We start from the raw sequence: 22795 nt of genomic DNA, 5'->3' as shown, positions 1-22795 counted from the left end.
GCAGAAACTTTGCAGGTTCAAGTAAGATGATATATTCAAAGTGGTGAAAGAAAAAAATCTGCCAATCAAGAAGACTACATCTGACAAAACTGTCCCACAAAATGAAAAACAAATTAATCCCTTCCCAAATAAACAAAAGCTGAGGGAGTTTGTTGCCACTATACCTGTATTACACATACTAAAGGGAGTCCTTCAAGTCTAAATGAAAGAACACTAGACAACAACATGAAACCACAAGAAAATATAAAGCTCTTTGGTAAAGCTGAATATATGAACAAATATAAGATACAATAATATTGTAATGATGCATACATCACTTATAATTCTTTTATAAATTTTCAGGCTTGGCAACAAAGCAAGACTCCATCTATACAAAAAAATTTTGTTTTAATTAGCTGTATGTGGTGACATGCATCTGTAGTCCCAGCTGCTCAAGAGGCTAAGGTACGAGGATTGTTTGAACCCAGGAGACCGAGGCTGCAGGGAGCTATGAGCACACCACTGCACTCCAGCCTGGGTGACAAAGTGAAACCTGATCTAAAAAAAAATATTTATACACACACACAGACATATATAAATTATATTAAAATATATAATAAAATAAATAACATATACATGTAATTTACATACATATAAATTGTATATATGTTAACAGACAAAAGCATAAAAGTAACTATAAATCTATGTTAATGATTTATAGTAACATAACACGATATAAAAAGATGTGATCTGTGATATCAATAACATATATGGGGGCACAGAATTATAAAAAGCAGAGTCTTTATATGGCTGAAATTAAATTGCTATTAGATGAAAACAGATTATTATAACTTTAAGATGATATGTGCAATTCTCGTGGTGACCACAAAGAAAATACCTACAGAACATACATGAAAGGTAATGAGAAGAGAATCAAAGAACGTCCATACAAAAAAAATCTATAAAACACAAAGGAAGGCAGTATGAAAGATTCTCAACATCGCTAATCATTACAAAAATGCAAATCAAAACTACGAGATGTTACCTCATACATATTAGGATTAATACTATCAAAAAAACAGAAAATAACAAGTGTTGGCAAGGATGTGGAGAAATTGGAACCCTTGGCACGGTTGATGGGAATGTAAATGTAAATTTCTGTAGTGTGACCACTCCGGAAAATAGTATGAAGGTTCCTCAAAATATTAAAAATAGAGTTACCATATAACCCCGAAATCTCACTTCTGGGTATGTATCCAACAAAATTGAAAGTGGGAACTCAAAGAGATATTTGCATATCTACATCACTACAGCATTGTTCATAACAGCCAAGGGGTGGAAACAAATCTAACATCTATTGACAGATGAATGGACAAACCAAATGTAGTATATACATTCAACAGAAAATTATTCAGCCTTAAAAAAGAAGGAAATAAGCCAGTTACCAAAAATCAAATACTATATGGTTCCATTTATAAGCAGTATCTAAAATGGTCAAACTAATAGAAACAGAAAGCAGAATTGAGAGTTGCCAGGGGCTGCAGGGAGAGGAAAGTGGTTGTTGTTTAATAGACACAGAGTTTTTGTTTGTAAACGAAAAACTTCTGAAGATCCATTGCATAACACTGTGAATATACTCAACACTACTAAACTGTACACTAAGAAATGTTAAGACAGTAAATTTTATGTTATTTTTTTACCACAATTTTTTTAAAATGAGTGTAAGACTTTGAAGATAGTCTAAGGAAGAAATGAAATAACTGTAAACTAATAGTAGCCACAAAAGTTGCCCAAAAATCTAGTAAGTAGCTCTCAGACATGGGTAAGCTTAATCCTAACAACAAACAAACTGATTTAAGCAGCAGTTGCAAATACAAGTCTGCCTATTTAGAGTATACGATGGAAAGCAGTCCTGCAGATCAAGTCTGAAACACATAAATCATTGTTGTATTTAAACTCACAAACACTATCAGAGGGGAGGGACTGATACCAAGTGATTATGCTATATATTTGGTGTATAATAAATGGTTTCAAACACCATTACCAATTATGAATGACAACTCAATTGTTATATCAAAGTATACAATGTAGGGAACTTGACCACATTATTTTAGAGAACTTTCTAAATATGGCTAGACAATGATGCTACTCAATATATCTGCAACTCCTCCCTTCCACATACAGAGGAGAATTGTGTCTCCAGCCCCTAGAAGTTAGGTGAGGTTTTGTGGCTTGCCTTAGCCAGTAACATGAAAGTGACAGGTTATTACTGCTAGAAAGACAAATTTAAGAGCAAGCATGGGATTCTACATTGTATTAGTCTGTTTTCATAAAGAACTGCACAAGCCTAGGTAATTTATTAATATAAAGAAAAGAGGTTTAATTGACTCACAGTTCCACATGGCTGGGGAGGCCTCAGGAAATTTACAATCATAGCAGAAGGTGAAAGGGAAGCAAGGCACGTCTTACATGGTGGCAGGCGAGACAAACAGAGGATAGGGGAAACTGCCAAACACTTTTAAAGCATCAGATCTGGTAAGAACTCACTATCACAAAAAGAGGATGGTGGAAACCACCACTATGATCCAATTACCTCCTACCAGATCCCTCCCTTGACACATGGAGATTACAATTTGGATTACAATTCAAGATGAGATTTGGGTAGGGACACAGAATTGAATCATATCATACATCTTCTCCTTCCCAAGTTGTCTAATGTTTCCCATAATGACAAGTCCATCAGCTCAAGTCCCTGACAGAGCATAGTACCCCACCAACATGTGATGGATATACAGCAGCAGCAAGAAATAAATGTGTTGTTGGGGTTATTTGCTACTGAAACACAACGTAGCCCATTATGACTGATATACTGCTCATTTACAAATATCAACAGTATGATTTTAAAATAACATAAATCATTCACTCTAAGTATTTACATTGTTATTTCTTGAGTGCTAATTAATATTAAGTGGTTCAACACAATAGTTCCTAAAAATGTGGGCTACTAGAAACATCCGTAATAAATCTGGACATTCACAAAGATGGTTTCATGCGTTTACTGACAACAGACTCATGTAAATTGTCTAGTTTTGTCGGTTTCCTAGGCCCTATATCAGAGCTATCAAAAAATACACTTTCTAAAAATTGATTCGTTTGTAAATCATTATGTCATAATACTAAAGTTAATTGTATGCATTTTCAAATTAAGGACAGCACTAAAAAGTTAAACTAAATGTAACACACAATGGTTGCAATCATGTATATTTATGTATGTATGTTTTGAAGCTATCTTAAATAGACAGTGATAAAAGGAAATATATAATCCAAAAGCATTGATTATATATAACACAAACAACTTTATATTAAGTTAGGTTTTTCTCCATGGTGGTCTATCTTTATACTCCTAAAGGAAATCCTCACTTATCTGTGTATGAGCTTATACCCATGTTTCCAATCTTCTAGCACATTCATCTATTTTATTTCCAATGCTGAGAACAAACCAGGATAAGCCCTTCAAACAATTCAAAATCCTAATGCTATATTGTAGAGAACAGTGCATCCTTTATGAACTAGAAGAGAATCTATTCTGTATTAGCCCTTTATGTATTAAATGGTAGAGACTCTTACATTTGAAGTCAGCTATACCCAAGAGAAACTTTAAGAGCACTGCATTGTTCATATACCTTTTAATGTCACTTTCTTCAATAACCTCAATTTTTATACTTCATGAATATTAGCTGCTGGAATTTATTGAGTATACTTTGTAAATTTTTAATTTGTATGTCATAGTTCTGAATAGGAGTATTTTCATTTCTACGGTGAAACAAATGAACAGAAAAGGGGAAAAGTTAACATTTCCAAAGAGTTATGTAAAGATGGAACAAAAATTAAGTTGCTAAGGAAAGTAACATGCCAGTCATTGTCCAAAAACCATGGGAAATGGTTACACCAAAGAGCATTTCACAGAGCTACGCACAGCCTGTTAGTGGACTGCTAGACAAACTGTCTTAGACTAACACACCCTGGAATGAATCTATCTGATTAGGAGAACTTACTTTATGATCAATTTAGTGTCAAGAAATCTGAGGGTTAGAAGAGGAACCTGGCTAGGAAAAACAGGGCCTGCTAAGACCATATGGAAGCCAGCTGTCAGCCACTTCCTATTCATACACTCTCAGGAGGAGACATGCCCTCACAAGAAACGGAAAATGATGTAAACGCCAAGCAGGAGGCTTTGTGCACTCCAACACGGCTCAAGTGGTTCAGGTTTTCCGGGTGTTTCCCCAGGTGGCATCTTCTCAGCTTCCTTGGCCTCCCTTTCTAAAATCTCCCTCACACCTTCCTAATTCCACTTAATGATCTTTGCCTGTGCCTATCCCAATTTCATGAGCTATGCGTATTTCACTCTTCTTGTCTAGTGTCTGTCTTTCCTACTAGAATACAGTCATGCGATGCAGGGCATAATGATGTTTCTGTCAATCACACACCACATATATGGCAGTGGTCTCATATTCTTTTTTTTTTTTTTTTTTTTTTTTTTGAGACGGAGTCTCACTCTGTTGCCCAGGCTGGAGTGCAGTGGCGCGATCTCGGCTCACTGCAAGCTCTGCCTCCCGGGTTCACGCCATTCTCCTGCCTCAGCCTCCGGAGTAGCTGGGACTACAGGCGCCCGCCACCGTGCCCAGCTAATTTTTTGTATTTTTAGTAGAGACGGGGTTTCACCGTGGTCTCGATCTCCTGACCTCGTGATCCACCCACCTCGGCCCCCCAAAGTGCTGGGATTACAGGCGTGAGCCACCACGCCCGGCCAGTCATCTCATATTCTTACTCTTCCCTTTCTATGTTTAGATATTTTTAGATACACAAATACTTATCACTGTGTTCCAATTGCCTGCAATATTCAGTGCAGTCACCTGCTGTACAGGTTTCTGGCCTAGGAGTAACAGGCTGCACCATGCAGCCTAGGTGTGTAGTGGGCTCTGCCATCTAGGTTTGTGTAAGTGCATTCTAGGATGCTCCCACAAGGACCAAGTCGCCTAACAACAAATTTCTCAGAATGTCTCCCTTTCGTTAAGCAACGTATGACTTACAGAAACTATGAGAGGGCAGGGAATTTGGTCTGCATTATTCACTGCTGAATTCCTGGTGTCCTTAGAGTAGTGCCTGCCATAATAATAGGTGGCTCCAAACATTAATTGAATAATGAATGAAAAAACAAATGAGTGACTACTGGAATCCCTACCAATTTTAGCCATGATAATATTATATATTTTATATACATTATATATTTTGTGTTTCTGCCTGTCCTCTTCTTAGGTCTCCTGTAAAGGAGAAAGACTGCTAATCTCATTGATCACAACCTGAAACACTTACTAGACCAAAAGTATAGTAGGAAAACTGTCAACAAATTAGATATTAAAAGGTCAGTATCTGGCCGCGCACAGTGGCTCATGCCTGTAATCCCAGCACTTTGGGAGGACAAGGTGGGAGGATCACATGAGGTCAGGAGTTCAAGACCAGCCTGGCCAACATGGCGAAACCCCATCTCTACTAAAAATACAAAAATTAGCCGGGCATGATGGCACACACTTGTAGTCCCAGCTATTCGACAGGCTGAGGCAGGAGAATCACTTGGACCTGGGAGGCAGAGGCTGTAGTGAGCTGAGATCCACTGCAATCCAGCCTGGGCAACAGAGTGAGACTTTGTACACTGCCAAAAAAGGTCACCTGTGCCCAGTCCCCTTTGATATCTCCTGCTTCCTTTTCCCCAAGTAAGTAGACTCTGCTAGTGCCAGTCAGCTTGCCAGCTGCCCACTCTCACCATTTCACTGGGTTTGGGTCACACTTGTGCTGGCTGTGTGCCTTTCTCACACAAACTTCTGCTGACCTGGGCTTCTGATATGATAAAAGAGCCTGCATCTTCCCCTGGTGGGAGGAGCCTAGCCCACTCCTCTCTGAATCGCTCCACTTCTCTTCTCTTCTCGCATGGAGAAGCCTGGCATGGGCCATTGTTTTAGCCAAGAATGACGTCCTCTTCAACTTTTGTGCACATTTGAAATTTTTGTTGATGAAAAAAGTGTCCTTTTCAACATTTTGATTTAAAATGTAATAGCATTTACTATATATCCATCTCTTGAAAGTCTCAAAAAACAAAAACTGTAGAAAGAAACTATTATATAACCACAAATTAATAACAGTAAAAGCAAGACTTTGTGGTTCTCCTATTGGATGTAACATTACCTATACCACCAAATTCTAACTTTCCTGATTTTATCTCCCTAAACATCTCTCTCCTAGCATCCTTTGTTTTGGAGAGATGCTCAATAGAGTATTTAGGGGTGTCAAGTAATGGTGTCTGTAATTTACGCAAAAATACTTCAGCAGAGAGGCGGAGGAGAGGGAGAGAGAACATATGGCCAAATGTCATCTGTTGCTGGATCTAAGGTGGACATATGGGTATTCATTGTACTATTCTTTCTACTTTTCTATATATCTTGAAATTTTTATGCTAAAGCTTTTTCAGAGGAAAGAAAGAACTTCCGCATCTCCCAGCCTCTTATATCCCAGAATTATGTGCCTTCTGAGAACCCTAATAAGCCCACTTGGCAAACGCAGTAATCCTCAAATTGGTCTGTTCCCACCTCCAGCCCATCCTACACATGCTGCCAGCATCATCTTTCAAAGATACTTACGTGATTACTTGACTACTCTAAATAAACTAGCTGATGAGTCAACTGCACTTTCATGATAAAGTTTAAATTCCTTAAAATGAGACACGCTCTTGGTCCTTTCTCATTGCTTTCTTTGCAAAAATCACACCAACACCCTCTCTCAGGTTTTCTATAAAACTACAACCCTGAACACACCGTGTTATTTCATGCTTCTGTGAATTTGATCACTCTAGTTCCTCTGCCTGCTTCAAAATATGGATTTAATTGCATGTATGTTACCACACTGCCTAATGAGGAGCCTGTGAGCAAAAAGGATCATAATAGTAAGTATAGGTGTCAACAAAGTCTAATCTATAAAGCCATATGGTCTCTTTTTCAAACCTGCATATGAGTATTCAGCAATTCCTTTCAAATTCAGTAGAGGGTGCCATAATTTAATTTTTAAAAGGAAAATGGAATTCGTGTTAACAAAGGCAACTTTCACAAGCTTTAGCTGATGTGTTAAAGCTATAAAAAATATATTTCTAATAAGTAAGGAATGTGAAACTAAAAATAAACACCCAACATTGTCTTAATCTGAACAAGTTTCATATTTTTGATTTAAGAAAGAACCATATAAGAATACATCAAAATTCTGGTCGGGCACAGTGGCTCAAGCCTGTAACGCCAGCATTTTGGGAGGCCGAGGCAGGCAGATCACTTGAGGTCAGGAGTTCGAGACCAGCCTGGCTAACATGGTGAAAACCCATCTCTACTAAAAATACAAAAATTAGCCAGGTGTGGTACATGCCTGTAGTGCCAGCTACTCGGGAGGCTGAGGCAGGATAATTGCTTGAACCCAGGAGGCGGAGGTTACAGTGAGCTGAGATCGCACCATTGCATTCCAGCCTAAGTGACAGAACAAGACCCTGTCTTAAAAAAAAAAAAAAAAAAAATCAAAATTCTAATTGTGATTATACCCTCTGAACCAACAATAGCTTGTAGGAATACACCCTAAGAAATAATCATACAAGTATGCAACAATGAACCAGTCAATCTACTGTAAAATATAACAGAAAAGTCTTCAAATTTTTAAAGAAAGTATCTTCATTGCAGAGTTACTACTTCACTCACAATACCAACACAGAACTGATGCAGGCACAGGTATTCTGACTTCAATACACCAACACAGGCGGCCTCTATTCCCTGGCACCTCTTTATTCAAACTTTTGCCATTTAGCCAGGCATGATAGCACACACCTGTAGTCCCAGGTACTTGGGAGGCTGAGGTGGGAGGATTACTTGAGCCCAGGAATTCAAGACCAGCCTGAGCAACATAGTAATGACTCCCATGTCTAATATATGTATACTTAACAACAACAAAAAAAACTTTTTCCGTTTGTTTCACTTTGGGTCTTCTAATCTATACTTTCCTATGCTAATTCCTCGTCCACTTTTAGTTTTTCTTTTGCAGTTTCAGAAAGGTGCTAACAATCAGCAGTGACTACACTTGAGACAAGACAACAGACCTCAAATTATCTGGTACTGCCAAAATCAATCTTTTCATTTTGTGACTTAGCTTATACATTGCTTGGTTATCAAATGCTTATCAAACTCCTGTGATTAGCAAAGTACTATGTCAGGTTTATAACAGAAAACATCGAACTATAAACATAGTAGATTTCATTATCTTAAGATCAATTTCACTTCCAAAATTCAGAATCTATGAGTCTAGATTGTATTCAGCAGTTTTACTCATTAACTTCAAGGATTTGGGTAAACGGGGACATGTCACACACTCAGAGTATTCCATAGTAGGGCATTCCCCTACAGGGGAATCACTGCTACAATCACTGCTCAATTTCTTCCTTACCTGAAACGAAGCCAAGATAGTATTGAACAAGAATGGAACCACTACAGTACACAGGCACTTATTTAGCTTTCTGCAAGACATTAAAAAATCAGATATTGCTCAAGCCTGGGTTGTAATATGAGGAAACTGGCATTAACCCTCATGCATTCAGCCTCTCCATCTAGGTCCCCCGTTTTCTAAACACTCTGCTACCTCTCACTGTTTTCTTCAATATGTGAAAAGGCAAGAAGTACACCTGTATCTAACATCATACAGAGGTGTTAAAAGGCAACCAGATAAGATTTTTTTTTTCCATCTTGGCAAAATCAACTCTTCATAGTGGAAACTCAATAGGCTCTTAGAACTGTTTGAAATTTGAACCTATTTAAGTAACATCAACCAGTAAATATTTCTCCTGATAATAAAAGCTTCCATTTCTGACATCTACGTGTGGCAGAAATTCCCACTCCTTAACAGCTGCAAATTTATTATCTGTGTCCTAGAAAGGGTCTTTTCTCATCTGCATTTCTCTTTTGGGAGGGGGAGGGGAGGGGTGGGGTGGAGTCCCGCTGTGCCACCCAGACTGGCGTGCAGTGGAGCTATCTCGGCTCACTGCAACTTCCGCCTCCCTGGTTCAAGAGATTCTCCTGCCTCAGCCTCCCGAGCAGCTGGGACTATAAGCATGTACCACCATGCCCAACTAATTTTTGTGTTTTTAGTAGAGATGGGGTTTCACCATGTTGGGCAGGCTGGTCTCGAACTCCTGACCTCGTGATCTACCTTCCTCGGCTCCCCAAAGTGCTGGGATTACAGGCGTGGGCCACGGTGCCCGGCCTCATCTGCGTTTCTTTAAAGATCAGAATGGTTTTTGATTCTTGGTAAAAGATGAGCTGGCAAGGGGGAAATTACTGAAATGCCAAGTAGAGTTGCCAGCCAAATATGAGCTGGGGAGTTTAAGACTAACGAGGATTTAGAGCTTTAAAGGTTGCTGAGTAAGCTCAAGTGGTGAGCCCAACAAATGTAAAACAGAAAAGGAGCCTACAAAAGATGGGCTGACTTTTCTGCAGCCTGAGAACCAGGGCCAGACTCCAGGTTTGGATTAATCAGAAACAGGAAAAATAACAAATCTGTGCTAACACTATTTCAACATCAAGGAAACCTACAAGCATCAGGATGTAGAAAGTGTTGACTAATATGTTTCCTTATAGTTGACAGGTCCTATGTAGATTCAGTGAAAAATCATCTTCCTTAATTTCTGCGCATTACACAAGGACAACCAAGTAATTGTTCCTACTTGATTGCTCAAGACATCATTTCTCAATTATTAAAAAGACATACTTTTGGCCAGGCACAGTGGCTCATGCCTATAATCCCAGCACCTTGGGAGGCCGAGGTGGGCGGATCACTTGAGCTCAGGAGTTCCAGACCAGCCTGGCCAACATGGCAAAACCTCGTCTCTACTAAAAATACAAAAATTAGCCGGGTATGGTGGGGGGCACCTGTAGTCCCAGCTACTAGGGAGGCTGAGGCAGGAGAATCACTTGAACCTGGGAGACAGAGGTTGCAGTGAGCCGAGATTGCACCACTGCACTCCAGCCTGGGCTACAGAGAGAGATTCTGTCTCACAAAAAAAAAAAAAAAAGACACACTTGCTATATCCATTCTTATGGGAATTACATTCAATTGCACTATAATCTCCTTGAATTAGGAAATGGGACAATGTTTCAAAAGATCCTTTTTACTCTAAACCATTTGAGAATATTTCTAAAGCCATTAATTTCACAAACTAGCCAAGATTACTGAGAAAAATCATAGCTGTACAAGTTCTGAAAATCTTGCTGAATATAACTATCTTGTGGTCCAAGGGCTGTATTTCTTTGCCTGAACCCCTGAATTATAAATGGCTATAAAAAGAAAAGAAAGAAAAAGGCCCAACGAAATAAAAGGTTCCCACGTGAAAAGTAATGATGTTACATTGTAACAAACATTTTGGTGACTGGGATTACCTGAAACCTCTGGGCTTCCGCTCTGAAGCACTAATTTGCCAAAAGTATGGCAAATGCAACTCTTCAAACAGTACTGACTCATCCTGAGTTCATAGTTTGATCTTATCTATTTTAATATCAAGGAATCCAAGATTTGCTATACCTTATATCATAAATGAAAAGGAAATACTAAAGATAATTACTTAAAACCTATTCAACAGAATTATCTTCAGTGTAAGTTTTAAGTATAATGCAGATAACCACAATATAGATTTATCTCAAAATGAAAACCTGGGCAGATGATATTTAACTGAGTAATTATGTTATCTGCACTCTAGATAGGAAGGGCTAAGAGGAAAAACAGGGAGAAACTTGCCATCTTACTCACCCACAGTGGAGTGCTGGCTATAAATCAAGTCAGCCTGCCCAAACACACACAGGATTTAATGACGACCTCAGTGAGAGCAGTTGAGTTTTATGCAGTAAGGAAATCTGCACAAAATTAAAGGGAAAACTATTGAGGCTCCACATGGATATAATCACTATGGACTGTGGATGTGAAAATGATGCCATAATGGTGGGGGAGTAGGAGGATTCCAGCAGGAAGCTAATAATAAAAATACATTTGTTATAAAATGCAAACTAGAAGTTACTGAATTTCTAGCATTTTCCCCTGTTGTTCTCTAAATGTATGCACTCACTCTAACATAGTGCAAACATACTTTGAAAAAACAAATGTATAGAAAAGGGATAGGAACTCATCTTTTCTGTCACCCAGGATGGAGTGTAATGGTGCTATCTCAGCTCACTGCAACCTCTGCCTCCCAGGTTCAAGTGATTCTCCTGCCTCGGCCTCCAGAGTAGCTGGGATTACAGGTGCCTGCCACCACGCCTGACTAGTTTTTGTATTTTTAGTAGAGATGGGATTTCGCCATGTTGGCTAGGCTGGTCTCGAACTCTTGACCTCAAATGATCCACCCTCCTCGGCCTACCCAAAGTGCTGAGATTACAGGCGTCAGCCACCTGGCCCACCTTCTTTTTTTTTTTTTTTTCCTGCAATGGAGTCTCACTGTCACCTAGGTTGGAGTGCAATGGCGCGATCTCGGCTCACTGCAACCTCTGCCTCCTGGGTTCAAGCGATTCTCCTGCCTCAGCCTCCCAAGTAGCTGGGAATACAGGCACGTGCCACCACGCTCAGCTAATTTTTAGTAGAGACAGGGTTTCAACATGTTAGCCAGGATGGTCTCAATCTCCTGACCTCTTGATCTGCCTGCCTCAGCCTCCCAAAGTGCTGGGATTACAGGCGTGAGCCACCGTGCCCGGCCCATCTTTTTCTTAATTCTACATATTTGTTACTGAAATATAGTTTCCTAGTCAATTTTAACAAACAAAATTTCAATCACAAAGTGCAGTGAAATACATATCAGGATCCAGGAGCGCCCTCAGATTTATGGACTAACAATGAATATTTCTAGTAGTCATTAGTGGTATCCTAAAAAGTTTGTAGAGAGGCACTGGGAGGTGAAGAGGAGAGGGAAGAGACCATAGTATGAGTGTTTTACTTCCTTTATACTTAGTGAAATACACTTCATATAAATCATCCTTTGGAGCTGATGAAATACCCTGAAAATTCTACTATCTGGAAAGACATACATGGCTAATTTTCTTTGCTCTGACAATCAGAACTGTGCCTACCTGAGGTCAACAGCATACTAGGAGTGTGAAAAGGGAAATTTTGGAATATGGAACAACTTTGGAGAGGGAATTTCTAGATTGGGAGGATATGAAGGCAGCAGCGGCTCAAATGGCAGAGAGAAAAGTTACCAAGGTCAAACACCACTACCTGGACACTTTCTATATAACAGACCTATACAGATGCTGCAGCTAAACCATTAGGACTACTGCCCTGCAACTCCACATGGCCATACATTTTTAGTTGCTTTCAGGAAAAAAAAAAAAAAAAGCCTATTAATTCTAATACTAATATGAATTCCAATAACAGATTAAATGCACCCCCAGAAAAATACTCCAGCCAAGATTCTACTTCTAAGAATTTCACTGCAGACATAATTCACACAGGTATACAAATATATATATGTGCAAAAAAACTAAGCATCATTAGACAGGAAAAAAAAGTAATGACCTAAAATGTTCATCAATCAGGCAATGGTTTTAAAAATAATAATAATGAAAAGTGGCACAGGGAGGAGGTTGGGATATAAAATTGGACTACGTTTTTAGGCTATAATCTTTCTACTTTTCTTATTTCACAACGAGTATTTATTCAAATCTTACTTATATAACTAAGAACAGAAAAATCATACATTCTATTAATCTTTTAAAATTCAAATGGCAATCATGGCCCACAGTTCCACCGTAAGTCTCTAAGCCTATTTAATCTATCATTGTATGTAATCCGTTTATATGAGAATCTGTGTGTCTTTCTCCTCCATTAGACTAGAAATTCCTTAAGAACCAAGACAAATAATAAGTCATCTTCCCCCATGCCCAGCACAGAGATGCTCATTCAATGTATGCTGAGTAAACGAAGAGACAAATTTGTATTTGATCTAAGCCTCTCTGCAGGTAACCACAGTTGGCTACAGTCATGATTACAAGTGCTCTGAATTATGCCAGCCTGACCCGCAGAAAGGAGAAAGATGGTTCTCAGAAACAGCATAAGTTTCAACATGTTCCACAATCCCTGAGAAGGTTCTAGGCTACCTACATCAAACCTATCCCTTTCCAAGATCACCCACAGATTAAAACCAATGACAGCAGTTGAGATGTCACAGTATTAAAAAGCAACAAGCGCAATTCAGCGTTTCATGTCATGACATGAATTGGAAATAATATCATTTGTCTGGTGCCTGGGAGGGAAGGTCTGAGCTTGGTGAAACCAATCAAGTATGTCTTGCTTATATTCTTTAATTATGATAAGGAAACTGAAAACCAACATATTAAGGAAGATATTAAACACAGAATTTATATAAAACTCCCAAAGAAAACCTTCTCAGGTATCTTCATAGAAAATAAAGCTTGTTTCCATGAATGTAACTCTTTTTTATAACAGGTTCTATGTCTGTAATAGCTACATGCAATTCCTGATCAATACAATGTGATATCTCCACATTTCTGATGAACCCCCATCAACATTAAATTTTGTTTGTTAATGGAGGCTCTGTTTTGGCTTCTCAATGAGAAAAGGGCAGACATTCTGTGGGGAGTAAATATAATCATTTCTAGGTAAGGTATTACAGTCCTGTGCTGACACCTTACAGTACACAAATAACCAAAACATACACATCTGCAGAACTTGACAATATTGAGTATTTATGCAGCTATCATTTCACTTAACCCACATCCTCTAAGGTAGGTTACACCTCCATTCCATCCTTCCTATCCCAGATTCTATAATAAGGGGACAGACACAAGGCTAGAACTCGAGTGTTCCTTCCACTTCATCACACTCCTGTCCCCTTTTCAAGTAGAGTCAAGCTGAGACCACCAAGAAGACAAGAAAGGTTAAAAAAAAAAAAAAAAAGGCATTGCTGCTATTAATACCAAGTCTACAGTTTGCCTATATATACAACTATCTGGTATATTTCCTATTATACTTAGGACTGATAAAATATAAATAACATATTAAATATTATATATACATATATATATATATTTTAGACAGAGTCTCACTTTGTCACCCAGGCTAGAGTGCAGTGGCACGATCTCAGCTCACTGAAAGGTCAGCCTCCCAGGTTCAAGCAATTCTCTTGCCTCAGCCTCCCAAGTAGCTGGGATTACAGGCATGCCCCATCAGGCCAGACTAATTTTTATATTTTTAGTAGAAATAGGGTTTCACCATGTTCACCAGGCTGGTCTTCAACTCCTGACCTCAAATGATCTGCCCACCTCAGCCTCCCAAAGTACTGGGATTACAGACTTGAGCCACAGCGCCTGGCCTAAATATGTATTTAAATAAAATATATTACATTTTACTCCTATTAGTTTTACTAAATGGCAATTACAGGTATCCAAAGAACATTTACTGAGCAACCACCAGGCACTATGTTAGAATCAGAGATATCACAGTGTATCTCCTGTCTCTACTCCTGTGGAGTGGGAGAGAGAGCTCTCCACACAGTGGAAAAACAGAAATCCCTATTTCTGTGAAAACATCAAGTTATTACTGCACTAAACAGCTGCTACAGGGAAAAAAGAAAGACCTTTTGTGTAACATGTCACAGAACTTTTACTCAGAGAATGAGAAGGCTCAGGACTCAAACTTACAGGTGAAACTGCACCTCTAATGTAGACAGCCCACCACCATTCATCCTCCACTAGGTTTTTTTTTTTTACTCTAAAATATATTAACGAAGTTAAACAGAAACAACTATTTATTAGTCACTTAAATCAGTAGTTCTCAAATGTTTGATCATTCATATGCTACCCTCACAATTTTTACACTACATACAAAACTACTTTTTTACTTAACATTTTTCTTACACAGAGTTATTTTATTTAAATACCTATTTTAGACTCTTTTTAAACACTACAGTGAGGCCAGGCGCAGTGGTTCACACCTGTAATCTCAGCACTTTGGGAGGTCTAGGCCAGCGGATTGCTTGAGCTCAGGAATTCGAGCCCAGCCTGGGCAACATGGTGAAACCCCATCTCTAATAAAAATACAAAAAGTTAGCCAGGCATCATGGTGCACGCCTATAGTCCCAGCTACTAGGGAGGCTGAGGAGGGAGAATCACTTGAGCCCAGAAGGTGGGATTGCACCACCACTGCAGTGAGCCAAGATTGCACCACTGCACTCCAGCCTGGGTGACAGAGAGAGACTCCATCAAAAAGAAAAAGAAAAAGAAAAAGATGGAGGGGAGGGAGAGGGAGAGGGGAGAGAAGAGAAGGAGGCAGGGAGGCAGGAGATGAGTTAGTTATGTTTTCTAATATGCATGAAAATAAAAGCATATGGGGCAGGTGCAGTGGCTCATGTATGGAATCCCAGTACTTTGGGAGGCTGAGGTGGGAGAATCACTTGAGCCCAGGAGTTCTAGACCAGAGCCTGGGCAACATGGCAAAATCCCATCTCTACAAAAAATACAAAAATTAGCCAGGCACGGTGGTGTGCATCTGCAATGCCAATTACTCAGGAGGCTGAGGTGGGAGGATCACCTGAGTCCAGGAAGTCAAGGCTGCAGTGAGCCATGATTGTGCCACTGCACTCCAGCCTGGGTGACAGAGCAAGACTCTGTCACTCTGTCCCCCATAAAAAGAAAAGCATAGTGCTTAAAACAAAAACTCTTCATTAGAATACTTCAGAAATAACCCTGCGTGTCCATACTTAGGAAACACTGATATTTAACAAAACAAACAAAAACACAGAAAACACTATATTAGCAGCTATTTATAAATACTGTTGCAATAATTTCATGGCATTATTATCATCAACATATTTGAGTCCATCCCTCTTTCTACTTGTTAATTAATACATGCTTAATTATCTAAAAAGTATTCAACCATTTCCAGTGGCAATTCATCCATTCCAGTCTCCCTGGCTCTCTATAAATGATCTATGTATTATATTATGTATTAGTCTATATCTATGCAGTTATACAAATCTTCCTTATACCTACAGACTATAAATGGTTCTTTCCTTCAATCACTTGTCAAGATAAAGAAATCTAAAACATATAAAAATACCAGAGACTATATTTAACTATGTTCTAACCAAATAGTATGTTTCTGGCCAGGCATGGTGGCTCATGCCTGTAATCCCAGCACTTTAGGAGGCCAAGGTGGGTGGATCACCTGAGTTCAGGAGTGAGACCAGCCTGACCAACAGGGCAAAACCCTGTCTCTACTAAAAATATAAAAATTAGCCAGACATGGTGGCACGTGCCTGTAGTGCCAGCTACTCAAGAGGCTGAGACAGGAGAATCGCTCGAACCTAGGAGGCGGAGGTTGCAATGAGCCAAGATCGTGCTGCTGCACTCCAGCTTGGGTAACAGAGTGAGACTCCATCTCAAAAAAAAAATTTTTTTTTTAAATAGCATGTTTCTTCTGGCACAATTTAAAGTGAAAGTGAAAAGGCTCTGTTTTCTACATGATACATTTCAACTCAGTGTGAGCTGATTTATTTTATGCCCAATTGTTGTTAGAGAAAGAGTTTAAATGGTTTTTCCAAGTATGTAAGGTGCCTACAAAATTACACTATAAAATTTATTCTTTAATAGCCTAGTTCTTTACCAAAGCAATTAGTTTTCTTAAGTCACTCCAGCAAATCACAAAGCCAGATGGGTCCCCAATTCAATCAATAATCTTTCAACTAAGAAAAATTGCTCTTTATCTACTTTGTCTCTACAGTTCTCCTTCCAGAATTAACCATTTTGGCAGTGATGTATGCTTGTTAGCAAAAGTAGTTCCTACACACAGGTGAGAAAACACAGAATTAACTGTGAACACTTTCCTTCCTAGCAAGGTGAGCAGAACACTGAACCATGACTTAACGAAAGACTGCCCAAGTCATTCACTGGGGTGGAACCCTATGGTGTTTATCACAAACATACTTCCTACCGACACAGTGGCTTTGCGCTCCATTGGCCAGTGCTTTTTATATTGAAATGAGTCAAAGACCAGATCCAGCGCAGTCACCGCAGTTCCACTAAGATTTAAGCGAGGCAAACCATTGTCCCTGCCATTCTATCCTAAACGTGGTCATAAGAGGGACAGCAGAGAAAGCCACAGTACTTATCCAAGGTTGCAACACCTCCACTCTTCCGCTGACCTCCAAATACATACCTAGGCAGCACAGCCTTCTCCATCAGGTGACCCCAGGGTACACAGAGTGTGGATATCAGACACACCCCAATGACAATGACGTAGAACACCCTCCAATGTAGCACAAGAAACTGTCTGATCATACAATATACTCACAAATACATTTCTCTATCCTGAGAGAGAGACTGGTTTATCTCACTTTCTATCTCTCCATTTATAATTTTTGGCCAGGTGCCAATGGCTCATGTCTGTAACCTCAACACTTTGGGAGGCCGAGGCAGGAGGATTGCTTGAGCCCAGGAGCTCGAGATCAGCTTGGGCAACATAATAAGACCCCATTCTCCACGTTTTTAAAAAAAGAAAAAAATAGGCTGGGCATGGTAGCTCACGCCTGTAATCCCAGCGCTTTGGGAGGCCAAGGTGGGTGGATTACTTGAGGTCAAGAGTTCAAGACCAGCCTGGCCAACATGGTGAAACCCCATCTCTACTAAAAATACAAAACATTAGCCGGGCGTGGTGGCGCATGCCTGTAGTCCCAGCTACTTGGGAGGCTGAGGCAGGAGAATCACTTGAACTTGGGAGACGGAGGTTGCAGTGAGCTGAGATTGCACCACTGCACTCCAGCCTGGGTGACAGAGCATGACTCCATCTCAAAAAAAAGAAAAAGGAAATAAATAAATAAATAAATTTTATATATTTTTATTTATTTATTTTTTTTTCTTCACCATGTTGGCCAGGATGGTCTCGCTCTCCTGATCTTGTAATCCGCCGGCCTCAGCCTCCCAAAGTGCTGGGATTACAGGCGTGAGCCACCGTGACCAGCCAATAATATAATTTTTGACTGAACTAGTAATTTATAATGAAACTAACAGTATATCCCAAAGATGCACAATGCATTAAGCCAGTAACTGCAAGTCCTCTTAAAAAGTTGTCATACATATTTTAGGTTACTACACAGGTGTCATAAATAATACTCTAGTATAAATGGCCTTTGGCCCTTTGGGAGCCACAGACATTTTTTAATCTGATGAAAACTATGGATCCTGGCTGGGCGCGGTGGCTCACGCTTGTAATCCCAGCACTTTGGGAGGCCGAGGCGGGCGGATCACGAGGTCAGGAGATCGAGACCACGGTGAAACCCCGTCTCTACTAAAAAAATACAAAAAATTAGCCGGGCGTGGTGGCGGGCGCCTGTAGTCCCAGCTACTCGGAGAGGCTGAGGCAGGAGAATGGCGTGAACCCGGGAGGCGGAGCTTGCAGTGAGCCGAGATTGCGCCACTGCACTCCAGCCTGGGCGACAGAGCAAGACTCCGTCTCAAAAAAAAAAAAAAAAAGAAAACTATGGATCCTTTCTTTCCTAAGAAACATTCGCTAGTTACACAAAAAGCTGCACCTATTCTAAACAGGTTGTACATTCATTAGACTCTAAAGTCCAATCATGTACCCAGCTCAGGAACTCTTACTTTAGTGGCTTGAGGAGACTAACACAACGCTAAATCTCACATTTAGCCAGACACAGTGGCTCACGCCTGTAATCCCAGCACTTTGGGAGGCCGACGTGGGCAGATCATTTGAGGTCAGGAGTTCGGCATGAGCCTGACCAACATGGTGAAACCCCATCGCTACTAAAAATAAAAAAATTAGCCAGGAGAGGTGGCGCGTGCCTATAATCCTAGTTACTCAGGAGGCTGAAGCATGAGAATCGCTTGAACCCAGGAGGTGGAGGCTGCAGTGAGCCGAGTTCGCACCACTGCACTCCAGCCTGGGCAATGGAGCGAGACTCTGTTTCAAAAAAATAAAATGAAATAAAATAAAATCTCACATTTAAAAAGAAACATAATGAGTCTACCCGCGCTTAGGTGTCTAAGTACCTGACCACATATAAATCAGAGGCAATTATAAAATATTTTAAAGAAAACCCAAATTTCTCTGGTGGTAGTGTATTCAAATTGCTTTCATCTAAATACACTGAATGAAAGGGCCACTACCATCTGGTAGCAGCCAAACTTGAATTTAAGAAATGAGGAATGTGACCTGATGGGCCTGGGGAGGGTGAAGTCACAAGGTTTGAAGCTGTGTTTGCATAGTTCTGCAAATAAATATTCAGAACACGGAAACTGTTCATGTCAAATAAAGGAGGTGGGGTATTATGGAAGCGATAAATCCCCAAGTGTCCCCTGACCTTGATCCACCACTGCCAGTTGGATCTTAAAAGTACTACAGAGCTACATTTTTCCCATCAATGTGGATTGTGATGAAAAATTGAATTGGCTCATGAGCCATATACAGAAGACTTCTAAAATCAACACTGAAGTGTTTCCCTTTCTCAGGATTTGGCTGTGAAGCGTGACCAACCAGCCAGGAGGAAGGCGAGGGATCTTAGAGCTGGCCCACGATCTGCAGACAGGAAAGGATGGCAGGGGAGGGGCAGAGAGGAGCAGGCTATCTCAGCTCAGAAGCAGACGGAGGAGCTGCAACTGAAGGCGCCAGGTGAAACATCCGACACATGTGGGAACCTTAGTGGTGATGCAGGCGACAGCAGGTACCAGAATTTCCAAGACACAGGAATAGTATCCAAATCTCACAGATGGAAGAAAGCAGTGGGAAGTCTGGCAGCTTGGGAGTCAGGTAGGGAGAGTGTTCTAGCTCCATACCCAATTCCAGAGGCAGAGCTTCAATCCCCAGAAAAAAGAAAGTTTGAGAGATAGGCACAGTTTCAGGAACCAAATAAAAAGCCCCATTCTAGGCCAGGTACAGTGGCTCATGCCTGCAATCCCAGCACTTTGGGAGGCCGAGGCAGGATGATCGCTTGAGGCCAAGAGTTGGAGACCAGCCTGGACAACATAGGGAGACCCTGTCTCCACAAAAAAATTCTGAAAATTAACCAGGAAGGATGGTACTCACCTGCAGTCCCAGCTACTTGGGAGGCTGAGGTGGGAAGATGGCCAGGAGTTCAAGGTTACAGTGAGCTATGATTGCACCACTGCACTACAGACTGGGTGGCATAGTAAGACCCTGTCTCTTTTTTTTTAAGTCTCACTTTAGCTAAAAATTGGGGCAAAGAGCAGCAACAGGGACAAAGAGGAGCACCAGAGCCAGGAATGCCTGGCAACAAAAATAAGGAAAAATGCAAGAAATCTAGTGCCCAGCCCTGAGACCACAGATCCTCAGGATGGGGCACCGGTGGACCAGAAACCCCACCACGTGAGGAGGCTGCACTTTAAATTCGACCGTCCTGGTGTCTGCCTTGGTCACAAAATTAGAGTGGAGATAAGCAACACAGACACCAGCCCTGGCCTCAGGGAGGTTTTCTTCTTTTTTTAATAAAATATAATCTCAAACAATCAAAGAAAAAGACAGAAAGTCTGACTGAAGAGCCCAAGCATTAATTTCCACCATCTCTCAACAGCTTGAGCAAACATATGGAAGTGGGAAGCACAGAGCATGTGAAGGAAACTGTTTATTACAGTTGGGATAAAATAAAAGGTAAGTGTTGGAATGAAAGAATGATTTCCAGTGCTGGCCTCAGGATTTTATGGTGGCAGTGGGTAAAAAGGACATGTTCAGAATGGTGTCTTGGAAGATTAATTCACCAGTACCATCTTAGAAGCCAAGGAAGAGAGACTTTCAGGAAGAAGGCATAATCCTCATCTCCAAATGCTGTTGATATTGAGAAATATAAAAATACTAATTAGAAGGCATCCTCTCTACCAGTTTCATTAGTGGAGATTGTAGGGTAGATAGACAGGACAAGGGCAGAATCAATTCAAGAGATAGAACAGTACTCAGGATGCACCTCCCATTGAGGAAGTTATGTATAAAAAGAGACAACAGATAGGTCCCTGAGTTCCCATCAGAGGTATTGCTTTTACTGTTGTTGCTGCTGCTATTTTTAAAAACAGGTAGACCTGAGTCAACAGGTTAAAGATGCAAAAATGAGAAGGGGTAATTGATAAAGAATGTTTAAAAGAACAGAATTATGAGCTCAGCTCATATCAAAATGCATTTATGCTGGGCATGGTGACTCACGCTTGTAATCCCAACACTTTGGGAGGCCAAGGCGGGGGGACTGCTTGAGCTCAGGAGTTCGAGACCAGCCTGGGGAACTTGGTGAAACCCCATCTCTACAAAAAATGCAAAAATTAGCCAGGCATGGCGGTACATGCCTGTAGTCCCAGCTCCTTGGGAGGCTGAGGTGGGAGGATTGCTTGAGTCCAGGGGGTCAAGAATGCAGTGAGCCAAGATTGTGCCACTGCATTTCAGCTTGGGCAACAGTGTAAGATCCTGTCTCCCCACCCCACCCCCAAAAAATGCCTTTACATCTTAAAAAAAATTCCACTTTGAATCTCTTTTTCCAACAAATGGTTTCTCAGTGTAAAATGTCTATAAATTATTCAGTGTTGATAATGTGTCTGTTCCATTGTTCAATAACCAAGAAATACATATCACAACTTTTTTAACTTTATCGAGTTAATAAATTTTGGCACAAACTGTGCTTTCTTTTAATGAAATCCAATAAGCAGAGTAAGTGCAGAGGAAAGGGAAAGAATGGGTTTTAGGATTATCCAGACCTGGGTTTAAATTATATTTTTAAGAGCAATAAAACTACATTATTGCTTGAATACTTAGGTAAGCCTAAGTACTTACATGCTAAGGGATTTACAAAACTCTCTCATCTGACCTTCACAAGGGCCTTCTGTTTTGTTTTGTTTTGGAGACAGGGTCTCACTCTGTCACCCAGGCTGGAGTACTCAGGAGGCTCACTGCAACCTCTGCCTCCCGAGTTCAAGCGATTCTCCTGCCTCAGCCTCCCTAGTAGCTGGGATTACAGGCGCCTACCACTGCGCCCAGCTAATTTTTGTATTTTTAGTAGAGACGGGTTTTCACCATGTTGGTCAGGCTGGTCTCGAACTTCGGACCTCAAGTGATCCACCTCCCTCAGCCTCCCAAAGTGCTGGAATTACAAACGTGAGCTACTGCGCCCAGCCCACAAGGGCCTTTTCAATTTAGAGGTCCAACAATTTACCCAAGTTAGTAAAGAAGTAGAGCAGGGATCTGAACTTGAGCCTGACTCTAAAGAGAAATGCTTTCACGGTCCTCAAATTGTAACGTCAAGCTCTGCCACCTCCCGCAACTTCTGCGCTTCAGGTCCTCATAACATAGGGTTTTGCCATGAAGAATCAGAAAGAAAAAGTTAACATATGAGGCAGAAGGATCTCTTGAACTCAGGAGTTGGAGGCTGCAGTGAGCTATGATCGTGCCACTGTACTCCAGCCTGGGTGACAGAGTGAGACCCTGACTTTAGACAAAGAAAAAAGAAAAAAAAAAATGAATACATGGATAACACAACAGAGAGAAGGTCCTCAATAGATGCTGGTTTCCTTATCTCCTTCCTGTTTCATTTTTGTAATCACTTTCTTAAAACCTTGCTCTTTCTAAGCTATGGTGCTGTCTCTTCTATGTCCCTCCGACACCGTATGTGTACCCCAGTCAGCACTCTGTCCCCATGTTATAATTGTTAGCTTGTCTGTTTCTCAATAGTCAGTAA

At 40.6% G+C, this 22795-nt stretch overlaps 1 protein-coding gene across 8 annotated transcripts in view; it reads right to left on the bottom strand.

Moving 5' to 3' along the window:
- Positions 1-22795, bottom strand: part of MPP7 (MAGUK p55 scaffold protein 7) — a 262894-nt gene that overhangs the window by 203354 nt on the left and 36745 nt on the right. For 3 of the 8 annotated variants that reach the window (XM_058436596.1, XM_058436590.1, XM_058436595.1), the window contains exon 3: positions 10855-10958. The exons of 4 other annotated variants lie outside the window; for them this stretch is intronic. The gene's annotated coding sequence lies outside the window, so the exon portion shown is untranslated. Of the gene's footprint in view, positions 1-10854; positions 10959-20846; positions 20908-22795 lie in introns of those variants that run through there. One more of the 8 variants, XM_058436594.1, reaches the window with a different exon arrangement.

Source organism: Hylobates moloch, unplaced genomic scaffold, assembly GCF_009828535.3.
Source record: "Hylobates moloch isolate HMO894 unplaced genomic scaffold, HMol_V3 SCAFFOLD_3, whole genome shotgun sequence".
Lineage (NCBI taxonomy): Eukaryota > Metazoa > Chordata > Mammalia > Primates > Hylobatidae > Hylobates > Hylobates moloch.
Note: the sequence above shows the minus strand (reverse complement) of the source record. Positions and strands in the feature narration are given on the sequence as shown.